This window comes from Rattus norvegicus, chromosome 5, assembly GCF_036323735.1.
Source record: "Rattus norvegicus strain BN/NHsdMcwi chromosome 5, GRCr8, whole genome shotgun sequence".
In the NCBI taxonomy this organism is placed as follows: Eukaryota; Metazoa; Chordata; class Mammalia; order Rodentia; family Muridae; genus Rattus; species Rattus norvegicus.
The window spans coordinates 165,794,891-165,806,817 of record NC_086023.1 but is presented as its reverse complement, the minus strand read 5'-3'; the positions used below and the strand labels follow the sequence as shown (position 1 = coordinate 165,806,817).

The following is an 11,927-nucleotide window of genomic DNA, read 5'->3' as shown; positions in this document are numbered from 1 at the left end:
GAACAGGGGACACCAGTGCTGAGGGTCATCCCGGCCTAGAGAAATCTCAAAGCACAGAACTGGGCAGGGACCTGGAGTAGACAAAGCTCCTGAGTGTCTGTGGCCCGACCCTGCCATAGGAACCTAGCTCTCAACTGGGGTACAAAAGTCTCCCTGAGGCTTAGGCGTGGAGGGGGGACCCAAGATGCCTATCACGTTCCCTGGAGGTCTGTCTGGGCTGTCAAAGGTTCAACAAAGCTACACAGAAGCTAGAACGAAGGACAGGAAGGACAGACAGCAAGGGTAGACTAAGACCTTCATTTACAACTGAATTACTTGACTTTTGCTTTTCTGTCTCATGTAGCCCAGGCTGGCCTAGAACTCTAAACCCTCGGCCAACTAAACTACATCCCCCAGCCTCCGCTGATTTGTTTTTTAACTCATGATGTTGTTTGTTCTATTAACAGGACATCAGAGGGTGGCAGAGACAACCAATGAGGAGAGGCTGGAGAGATGGCTCAGTGGTTAGGAGCACCGGATGCCCTCCCAGAGGGCCTGGGTTTGACTGCCAGCATTCAGCTGGTGACTCGCAACTGTCTGTCACTCTAGATCCAGTGGATCTGAAGTCCCTTCCTGGACTCCGTGGACCCTGCATGCCGATGGGTGCCCAGACATACACGTAGGCAAAACGCCCACACCCTCGCACGTTAAAAATAAAATGAAATAGAACGACAAGGGCGAACTATCCCATAGCTGTTCCGACCATCCTGGGACTAGGGCCTCACTTGCTTAGGAAAATCCCCACAAGCGTTTTGGCTGAGAAAACATGCATCGTTGATCCTGGTCATCGGATCCCAGAAAATGGCCCCTCAATAGGACTTTGAGAGGCCCAGTGGTCAGAAGGGATGAGAGGCAGTGTCTAGAGCAGAGTCCCTCCTCTCTGGCTAAGCTCAGACCTAACTACAGGAGTAGAAGTCTATACTCCACAGAAGGACACCCAGGAGATGGGGGTGGGGCTGGAGGGCTACTCAGGATCTCTACATCCTTGGCCACCAAGCAGCTGTCACCACTGCCTGAGCCTCAAATCAAGAACCTCGAGCAGAAGGTCTGAGTGGGGAAAGCCCTGGTCTCCACCAAGCCCTGGCAGCAGGCCCCGAAGTTCCCTTTTGTGGTGCAGGCAAATCAGAGAGGCTGCAGTCCCCCAGGCAGGCAGGCAGGCAGGCATGAGTTGGGACTCAGGAATTAAGTTAACCAGTCCCCAATGGCTTAAATGTCCAGCCACCAAGACGCAGGAAAGACTTGTGAGATCTGTCTAGCTACTCTTCTCGCCTCCGAGGTTGGTGACAAGGGCAGTGACATGCTGCTACCGTGCTCTGCCCACCAGGCCCTTGTGAGCTTGGTACCTCCTCACACCTAGTCTGCTCTCGCTGCACAGGAAGATGGCGTTCCTGACCTACCCTTGTTGACAAGTGTCCGGCTTGCTGCCATGTTCCAAACCCAACATGCCCTCTTCACCCGAATTTCAGATCTCGTGCTTTCAATGCTGCTGCTGCTGCTGCTTCAGGGAGGCACCGAGGGAGGTCGGGCCTCCCTCCTCTGCTCAGTTCTCCATAACTAGTATGGGTAAATACATAGATTTTTCTCACAGTTGTCCACCTGCCCAGGCACTCGGAGCCAGGAGGCTGATCCGAGGGACAGGTCATCAGGAGGGGAGGGGCTTTTATTCCTCCCAACACCGATGACAAATCAAGAAACGCAATGATACAGACATAAAAGTGTCATATCCAGATGGCATAGTATAGGAGGCTAGAGAGATGGCGTACAGTTAAGCACACAGCTGCGAGAGCAGAGGACCCGGGTTTGATCCCCAGCACCCACATGGCAGCTCACAACCACCTGTGACTTTAGTCCCGGGAGATCTGACACCCTCTTCTAGCTCCCACAGCAACTTCACACACATGGTACTCAGCCATACATACAGATAAAAACACCCACATACATAAAATAAAAGATAAATAGACACACCACCACCAACAACAAAAATAATCATCCCCAAAGACCCTGGGGCCTGTATAGGTGAATCTTTAAAGCTCTCCTGAGATGGCCATCCTGGACCAGTGGAAGTCTATCCAGCAACAAGCATCCCAGCAAACAGGCAGATTGAGGCAGATGTGAGGCAGGCACACGGCATAGGTTGGGAGGGAATGCATCTACGAACCCAGGCAGACTTCGGAAGCTGGGGCGGGATCCCTTCACAGAGACAACAGACGGGTGGACGCTGCTGTGTTTCAAACTTTTGGCTTGCAGAACTGCGAGCGAATACATTTCTCTTGCTTTCCTCCGTCAAGTTGTTTGTCTGGACGCACTCCTGAAACCAAGAAGAGAAGGGGAGTGTAAGGCAGGGTAAGAATCTCTGGTCAGCTACTATGACGGTGCTCCCGTTCCCCTTCTTAGACAAACACTCACTTCACCGTTCCCGACTCTGCAGTCAGCTGAAAGGCAGCGTAAGGAAACACCACAATCACGTTAACACGCCTGCCTGAGGAGTGAAAGCGGGCCCCATTGTCAGCTGACCACGCCTCTCACCCTGACACTAGAGGTGAACTCCACTTCATCGGACTGCAGTTCACACTCAGTGCCAACACGACTAGGGACAGAAGCGTTGACTCTCAGTGGCTCAGGCAGCCACACGGAAGGGAAGGCGAGGTCTGCAGAAATCACATTCACACAGCGGATCAGCGGAAGCAATGGACCTACTTCAGAACGTATGTGGGCATGTGTGAAAAGCTCTTGTGGCCCATGGCTGAGCCTACACGTTGACCAGGCCAGAGTCGGATGACTCATGCTCAGTCTGGCTCAGGGAGAAGAGGTGACTTTGTCTTTAGCCTGGCAGAATTTTCTGCCATGTTTTTGTTTGGCTTTTTGGAGATACGGTCTCACGGAGCCCAAGCTGGCCTCAAACTTGATGTATAGCTAAGGATGACCTTGACTTCTGACCTCCCCATTTCCCTCCTCATCCTGGGATTACAAGCGTGTACCACCACACCTGGTTTGTGTGGTTCTGGGCAAGCCCGCTACAAGCTTAGCTATACCACCACCTCCACCCCTCACCTCCTTTTTGGAGACAGTGTTCATATTCTGCAGCCCAGGCTGGCCTGAACTCATCATGTACTCTAGGCTGACCTTGAATTTGCATTTGCAGCAATTCTCCTGCTTAAAACACCCAACTGCAGGGGTTGGGGATTTAGCTTAGTGGTAGAGCGCTTGCCTAGTTTGGTCCCCAGCTCCGGGGGGAAAAAAAAACAAAAAACAAAAAACAAAAAAAAAACAAAACACCCAACTGCTCAGGTTATAGGCATGGGCTGCCACACCCAAACCCCTTCATCTGTTTTGAGACACAAGGGAAATTTCAGTAACAGTGACCACTGTGTGCTCTACCTACCCAAGGCATCACGGCGCCCTCGGGGTTCTGCCTTGTCTGTATGCATGAATATTGTTCCCTTTGCCTGTCTATTCCTGACGTATACTCCAGGGTGTTCCCCACCCACAAGGAGTAAAGCCACCCATCCTGTTTTGACAGGGGTACTCCATCTTCTCCCCTGTTGCCTCTGCTCGATGCAGTGGTGACATAGTTATGCTGTGTGAGCCCCCAGCACAGTACTGACACACAAAACACAAAAACATCATTATACAGTAGATGTTTGGATTCCTTCTAACCCCACAGAACACGGCACGGAAGCTGGGTGCTAGCCCACACTGCCACAGCATAGATGACTGTCTTTGGGGCTGGAAATGCAGCTCTAAGGTAGAGTGTTTACTCAGTGTGTCCAAGGTTTGACTCTCAGCACTCCTAAGATAAAACAATGGCCGCTGCCTGCGGGGCATGGTGGCAGATGCCTGTGACGTCAACACTCAGGAGTCAGGAGTCTGAAGCAGCCGGGTTGAATCTGAGTTTAGCCAGCTCTTGTCTCAAAACAATTCCCTCCCTTGTTGGAAAATGGGTGCTAAAGACCTTTTCCCGGTCACTTCACAGAAATGAGCCGCTGGGTTTCGAGAGCCAGATCAGAGGCCTCCAGGAGCAGAAGGAAGACCTCCGGTCAGCACTGGGAGGTACAACCGAACATATGAATTTGCAAAGCAACTGAGTGACCTTCACCTGTTCCCAGGTGACGCTGGCTAAGACCTCGGTGACAGCCCTGAACAGGACCCAGGGAAACTGGGCTAGGACTCCTGACCCAGGAGAGAGTTGACAAGAATGCATTCTTAAAGCCACCGCGTTTGTGCTAATCTGACACACAGCGACGGAAAAGTTCCCCAACCACCACGAGGAGAACGGTGACGCTGGCGGTGGATCCCGCCAATCTTGTGGCCCTAGGTTCTAGGTACCCTCTCATCCATTTTGGCTCCTTCTCTGAGCCACACTGAGTCACACAACTCAGAACAGGGACATCGGGGACTTGAGAACATTGATACAGCGTTAGATAAGGTAACGGCTGCTATGCTCGCCTGCCTGCGTTAAGGCGCTCAATAAATGCTTGTTCATTGTGTGCTATTTCACTCGATCGATCAACCTGGTCATATTCTAAAGCTTGTGAGGGCACTCGAGCACATACACACACACACACACACACACACACACACACACACACACACACACACACACCCCTTGGCTTTTCATGAGCCCAGAGCACAAAGCCTTGGATATGGGTGGATAGGGTGTTTGGGAATGAGTAACCCTCCTCATCTGAACTTCCTGGCCACTCTGAGAGGGAGACCAGAAAGGAATGATTCATCCCAAGATGGGTCAAGCTGTCTCGAGAGATGCTGAAGCCTGGGCCAGGCTTCAGGGAATGAGAAGCCTACTGGGGGCTAACCCACACCCAGACTATGTGCTTCTAGATCATTCCACAGATATAAGTTAATTTACGTGCATTTGAGGAGAAGTAGAAGTGTTCGCCTTGGTACAATAATTAGGCCTATGAGAATGTTGTCTGGGTGCATTTCTAGGAGCTTTGGAGAGGAGGGAAGGGAGGGAGGGAGGGAGGGTGAGAGAGTGAGGCGGGGGGATGACAGAGGCAGGGGAGGCTTGCCCCCAGCCCCACCCTAATTCAGTGTGGGACGATGTGGCTTATGAGTATCTTCAAAAGAATGAAATGCTGCTGTACTGGGGTTTCTCTAAAGTCCTAGGGGCTGAACCCAGGGCCTTGTATATGATGCCAGGCAAGCGTTCTGCTCTGGCAATGAGCTTACAACTCATGTGGAGAGACAGTCTCCAGCTATAGCTGGAATTAGTTACACACTCCAGCATGACCTTGGATGATGGGCATGGCGGCTTACATCATCGCTGGGAGAAAAGGTGGGTGTCTGCCTTGTCTACATTGAGAGTTCTAGGCGACCCAGGGCTACAGAGAGAGATGACATCGACATCATCATCACCACCACCACCACCACCACCGCCACCACCACCATCACCAAAAGGAAAGAAAAAAGGATGACCTATGGGATTACATCCCCAGGTCCTAAATGGTTTTTGAGGGACAGCAAAGTCTTTAGCAGATGTCAAAGTAGGGGCTCCCACAGGAGAGCTGGGGCTCACACCTAAAATTAAAACAGACGGGACCAAATACAGAGGAACCTGATCCTCGAACGGCTACTGAATCTGGGTTCTAGCCCTGAGGGGGGCCTTCTGTCCAGAGCACAGAGAGCACCAGGAGGGAGCCAACTGGACTCTCAGGACATCCTGAGCTGCTGCTGTCCTCCAGCAAGTTCTCAAGAACCGATCCTCTGACCAGGAAGATAATACGGACCTGTCTAATCCTAGCTACCCGGGACTCGGGCCAGAGGAGGGATGACTTAGGGAGACCCTGACTCGATGGTTAGAGCATGTGCAGAGCAAGCTCAGGGACTGGGGTTCGGATCTCTGAAACCCATATAAATATCAGGAGGACACGGCAGGACACCTGCAATTCCAGCTCAGAAGTAGAGACCAAGGTTCTCAACCTAGAGAAAGCCGGCTCTCAAGACTAACTGGATGATATCAGTGAGCTCTGAGGTTGATTGAGAATCCCTGCCTGTTGAGTATGATGGAAGAGCCATTGAGGATGGCTTCCACACGCATAGGCACCCGCGCATGCACATGCTCACACACATGTAAACATGTAACTACATACACATGCATGCATACAGAAAATAAAAACAAACGACTCCTCAGTGGTGGAGGGCTAGCCCAGCGTGTGGGGCCCTGACTCCTGGAATGGGAGCTTAGGGGTTTGTTCACTTGAGGTTGGGGTAGAAGCTTCTGCAGCTTCTGTGACTGTGGGGACCAGTGTGAACTCAGGATCCAGAACTCAGGATCACTCACGGGTTGTGCCGATGGGATGGCAGTGAGCACAGCTGCCTTTACACGGTAGAGTGGGTGTGGCTGTCTTACCTGCTGTCATTCCTTGTCCGTCTTAATTGATAATGTCACAAGATGAGGTGACCATCTGAGGAAGCTCAACATTAAGATTAGGATCAAGCCTGGGAGGGAGCACGCCTTTAGTCCCAGCATTTGGGAGGCAGAGGCAGACGGATCTTAGTGAGGTCAAGGCCAGCCTGGTCTATTTCTAGGACAGCCAGGGCTACACAGGGAAACCGTGTCACAAAACATCAAAACAGGGGTTGGGGATTTAGCTCAGTGGTAGAGCGCTTGCCTAGCAAGCGCAAGGCCCTGAGTTCGGTCCCCAGCTCCGGAAAAAAAAAAAAAAAAAAAAAAAAAACAGTAAAAAAACATCATAACAATGTTGGCGTTGTCCAGGATGGAGATGGGAAGCTCCCTGGGGTGTGCTGGCTGATAGAGGGCTTCAGGCTCAAGGGAGAGGGAGAGGAGAGGATGGAGAGGACACTTAAAGACCCTCTCAGGACACTACAAGCTCACCTAGGTATGTGTGCACACATGTGCAAATACACAACACACATACCCACAAGAAATGAAACCAAAGCCATAACTTTAAAAAGGACAAAGTCGGGGTTGGGGATTTAGCTCAGTGGTAGAGCGCTTGCCTAGCAAGCACAAGGCCCTGGGTTCGGTTCCCCAGCTCCGGAAAAAAGAAAAAAGAAAAAGAAAAAAAAAAAAAAAAAGGACAAAGTCAAGACTAAGGATGAGTGTGGTTCAAACAGTCAACTAACACTGGGCTCCTAACACCACACACCCCCACTCCCAAACCCCCACCCCGACCACACACATGAATATACAAATACACATACACTACACACACACCACACACATACACCCATACACACATACCACACACACATGAATACATACACACTACATACACACATCCATACACACACATATACACACATACACCACATATGCACCCATAAACACACCCCCACACACATGAACACACACTACACACACACACACATACCACACACACTCTACACACATATACACCACACACACATACACATAGAGGAATACACACAAACACACACACTACATACATACACCCATACCCACACACATGAATACATTGATACATATACATTATACACACACCACACCCATATACATACCCACACACACACATGAACACACACACACACACACACACACACAAACACACACACACACCTGCAAGACCTTTTGTATTTTTTTTATACCACCTCGGGGCTTTTAGTTTAAATATCTGCAGTACTAGGTCTAAAAAATATCAAAGCAGTAACTTTTAAGAAGGGGAAGAGAGAAACATTTGCAATGCAAATTAAAAAATCAAACAAAACCCACACCAAACCCACTGGATTCAGTGAGGACAGAATCCCCTATCCTAGGGGATGTGGGGAATAGGGACATAGACAAGAGCTTGTGGCTGATGTTCTGCACCCACCTGCCAGGCATCCTGCTTATAGCTGGTTTGGTTTTTTCAAGAGAGGGTTTCTCAGTTTGTATCTCTGACTTGTCCTGGAACACGCCCTGTAGACCAGGCTGGCCTTGAACTCACAGAGATCCATACACCACTACTGCCCGGTCTTTCTGACTAGTTACTTTATATAAGCGCCCAGTACACAGTGCATCTTGACAGAAGCCCAATGTATCTTCCCTCTCCTCTCCCTCTCCTGATTCAAGGTCTTGTTCTGTAGCCCGGTCTTGGCTCTGACTGTGATCCTCCAGTCCCAGGCGCCGGGGATTATGGGCATGGCCTACCTTACCCAGTTCATAAACCCAATTTCCTGACTGAGGAACCAAAGCCGAGAAGGTCAATTTCTACTTCCAGATTCATAAAGCTAATGACAGAGCTGGCTAAGACAGGACAGGTCCTTGAGCCTAAAGCCATGTCTAGACCTGAATGCTGGCCCTCCAAAGGGGTCCTAGAGTCCCTAGAAGAGGAGAAAACTGAGCTGTACTGGGTGCATAGGTGTCTGCTTGGTGACACCTCCCACTACTCAGTCGGTCTGCAGATCTGGGGAACCCTTGAGCCTGCATGGCTGGGCTGGGTTCTCTGGGAAGAGTGGGTCTTCTAGCCACAGCAGGCTACAATGTTGCAAGTTAATCTTGTCTATCTTTCCTTCTTTGTTACAGAGTGTCATGCAAAACCCCCTAGAGCCTCTCAGCTTCCTTGATATTTCTCAAATACATCAAAAGCTGGCATTTGCCTGTGCTGGCTCTTCTGTCTACAGAAAGTCCATCTTCCTCTGTCTGACTCACCCTCAGTGACTCTGCACATGGCAACCAGTGAAAAAATAGGTGGGCCCTGCCCGCCTATTTTCCCGTCTACTTCCTGATCTTTTAAGGTCAGAGGTCATATGCTCTATAACCACAGCGGCCTCTTTTCACCCTGGCATCCTGCTACACTTTCTAGGCCAGTCACAAGTCACAAGGGTAGTACAGAATGACACCAGCAGGGTACCATGTTACTGGGAGGCATGTCCTGGATGCTATGAGCAGATGATCCAAGGGCTTGTCTAGGTTTAGCATTTTTGCCGGTGATGTGTACCAAGGATCCAGGGTGAGTAGCAAAAATGTCCGAGTGGCTGCCAAGCCTGTTAGTCAAGGATCCTTGAGACTTAGAACAAAGCCAGACTGGCAGAGCAAGGGCGAACCTACCGGTCTGAAGGCTGGGGTTGCTCAGGGGAATGGCCAATTACTAACATACTTGGCATGTGATGTCAGTGGGTCCTGGGGTACCGGTTGATCCTGTCCCAAATAGCCCAGATGAACCTTCAAGGTTAACATTCAAGTGCACATACGTCCCTCTTCCCTAGCATAGCCGACATAACTGCACAGTACTCCAGCTCAAAGAACAGCCATTTGTCCCTGAGTTCTCTCAGAACTGCAGACGGAGGCAGGGCTGGCTACACGTAACACTGTGCCACTTTGTCCCTGGATGTGACATTTTATACAAGAGGCCCAGTCATGTCTAGATGCATAAGCCTAATCATAGGTTGTCAAGAGGCCACAGGTCCCAGGTCTCCGTAGAGCCCCGTCAGACATGGAGCTGGGGAGGGGGGGAGGCATAGCACTATGGGTAGCTAGATATGGGGGGGGGGCTTAAAGGCCACTTGGGATGAACCTCTCTTTCCTGTTTCCCTGGTAATGCTAACAAATGGAACCCTTCAAATCATCTCCTTAAGATTTAAAATATCGGGGCTGGGGATTTAGCTCAGTGGTAGAGCGCTTACCTAGGAAGCGCAAGGCTCTGGGTTCGGTCCCCAGCTCCGAAAAAAAGAACCAAAAAAAAAAAAAAAAAGATTTAAAATATCATATAAGGGTAGGGGAGTTGGGGTTGGGGATTTAGTTCAGTGGTAGAGAACTTGCCTAGCATGCACAAGGCCCTGGGTTCGGTCCCCAGCTCCGGAAAAAAAAAAAAAAAAAAAAGAGTAGGGGAGTCTTGGCTTTGTCAAGGCTCATTAAGGGATAGCTAATTCCTCCTGGTCAAAAGACTAGAATATAGGTTCCACCTCTGGCCAGGAGTGAAGATCTGACATCCTAAGCTACTCTAAAACGTCACACCCTATTGTCTCCTCCTTTTAAGCGTTAATCCAGTGAGGCCTGCCAATCACCCGGCCAGAAGTCTACCCATACCCCTCCCACATCCAGGAAACCCGACTCTCCTGAAGACAGGCCAAGAAGATGGGGAAATAATTATCCCCCTGATGAAATGATGCCCTTGTCTTTCCTGGAAGGGCCTCCCTCCAAACAGCCACTAGAGGTCAGGGCTTCGGAGCATGGCCCTACAGGGTCTGCCTGCTCTGAGTTCGGAGTCCTAACTCCGATCTCCTCCTTCTCAGGCACCTTTTCTTTTGGATACTGCCTATAGCCCACGCCCTCTTTCTCTGGCACCTTGGGCTTTCTCCGAAGTCTTCCACCCCTGCCATGCAGCTGCTTGCCCACCTTCATTGTAAATGACACGGCTTCCTCTTCTTCTCTCCCTTCTCCTCTTCCTGGGGCCCCTGGGCAACACATCCAGCCTGCCTGCCACGATATTTTCTCTCACATCCTAATAAACTTGTCCTTGAGCTGCCTTTCGAGTTAAAGGGAAAGCTTTCACACTAGCCTGGGGAAGGGGAGCACAAGGGACATGGCCCCTGCTGCCCTGGGAAGCGGCAGGGAGCACTCAACAATAAAGCTCTCTCAGGCTAGACAGAGCTCCTGCCAGCAGGGGCGCTCTCGCTCACGGACCGGGACTTGGGATGGAGGCGGAAACCCCTCTGCTCCAACATTAGAAGATGAATGTATGCGCAGGAGGCTGAGGCGGGAAAATGCCTTGAACTCAAGACTAGCTTGGCTAACACACTACTTTGTCACACACACACACACACACACACACACACACACACACACACACACACACACACACACACACACACTTTCAAACGGAGTACAGCTTTAGTGACCCAAGCACTTTTTTTCCTGCCTAATTTCTCAGTACAACTCTGGGTGACAGGGTCAGTGCCCCATTTATGGATGGGAAAGAGAACCTGGGAGTCATCAGCGTTAGCTCAACTTCCAGATTGGTGAGCCCAGCCCAAGGGCGTCAGAGCCTTTTTCACACCGACACTGATCAAAGAAGGAAAAAAAAAAAAAGTAAGTCGGCCCAACCAAAACTCCCCCAAAGGAATCTTTCTTTTTCTCCAGAGATGATGCTATCAAAGGACATTTTGTTACTTCTTGGAAATTCTTCGCCTTCCTAGGGCTGCACAACCCAGCAGTTTTCTGTAATTATCAATGAAGTATTCGGCCTAGTTCCTGCCTCCTTCGCACACTTTCTCACAGACAAGAACACCGGCTCAGTGTTTACCTGAGCTCCGCGGCGAGCAGGTGCGCAGACCCCGGGCCCCTGTAGCCCCCGGCCTTGGCTTCCAGATTCTGGCAACGTCTCCCAAAGCCCCCAATCTGTGCAGTCACCGAGGGGAGCAGTCCTGTCTGAACAAGCCCAGGCAAGCCCAGGCAATAGCCACTGCTCGATTCTCCTCCAGGCTCCCAGGATGGAAGCCGCGTCTTTCCAGCCAGGCTTCATCGGAGTTGGGGGTCGCTTTAGATGGTCGGTGTGGCCACATCTCCGTCACCTGAAAAGAAAAAGTGGGTCAAGGTGGGCGAAAGGCCGAGCGCGCGAGGGCGGTGCCAGCGAGCACTGCGGGCGCCGGGGTCACGCTGGTCTATGCGTTGGCCAAGTGGGGGGGGGGACGGGAGGGGGGAGGTGGCCAAACACCGTAAGGGGACCAAGCAGCCAGGCTGGGGTCCTATGGCGCGGGTTGCAGACAGTGGGTCCCGCACCTCCGCCCCTGCTCTGCTCCGGTCTGCTCTTCCCCTAGCGAGAGCTCAGAGTTTGCGCAGCGCCCTTTTCCTAGCTCGCTGCCCAGTTCCAGGGCGCACCACCCTAAGAATGATGTCGCATGCACCCGGGGCCATCGCTATCCTTCCGGAGACCCTTCGCCTCTCCGCGATGAGGCCAAAGCCCGAG

At 51.3% G+C, this 11,927-nt stretch overlaps 1 long non-coding RNA gene across 6 annotated transcripts in view; it reads right to left on the bottom strand.

Annotated features, from left to right (window-relative positions):
• The window catches only part of LOC103692514 (uncharacterized), a 59,785-nt gene that overhangs the window by 12,226 nt on the left and 35,632 nt on the right, over positions 1-11,927 (bottom strand). For all 6 annotated transcript variants that reach the window (XR_010066751.1, XR_010066752.1, XR_005505129.2 and 3 more), the window contains 2 exons: positions 11,265-11,532; positions 2,198-2,347 (listed from right to left, as the gene is read on the bottom strand). This is a non-coding gene — a long non-coding RNA (uncharacterized LOC103692514). The remainder of the gene's footprint in view (positions 1-2,197; positions 2,348-11,264; positions 11,533-11,927) is intronic.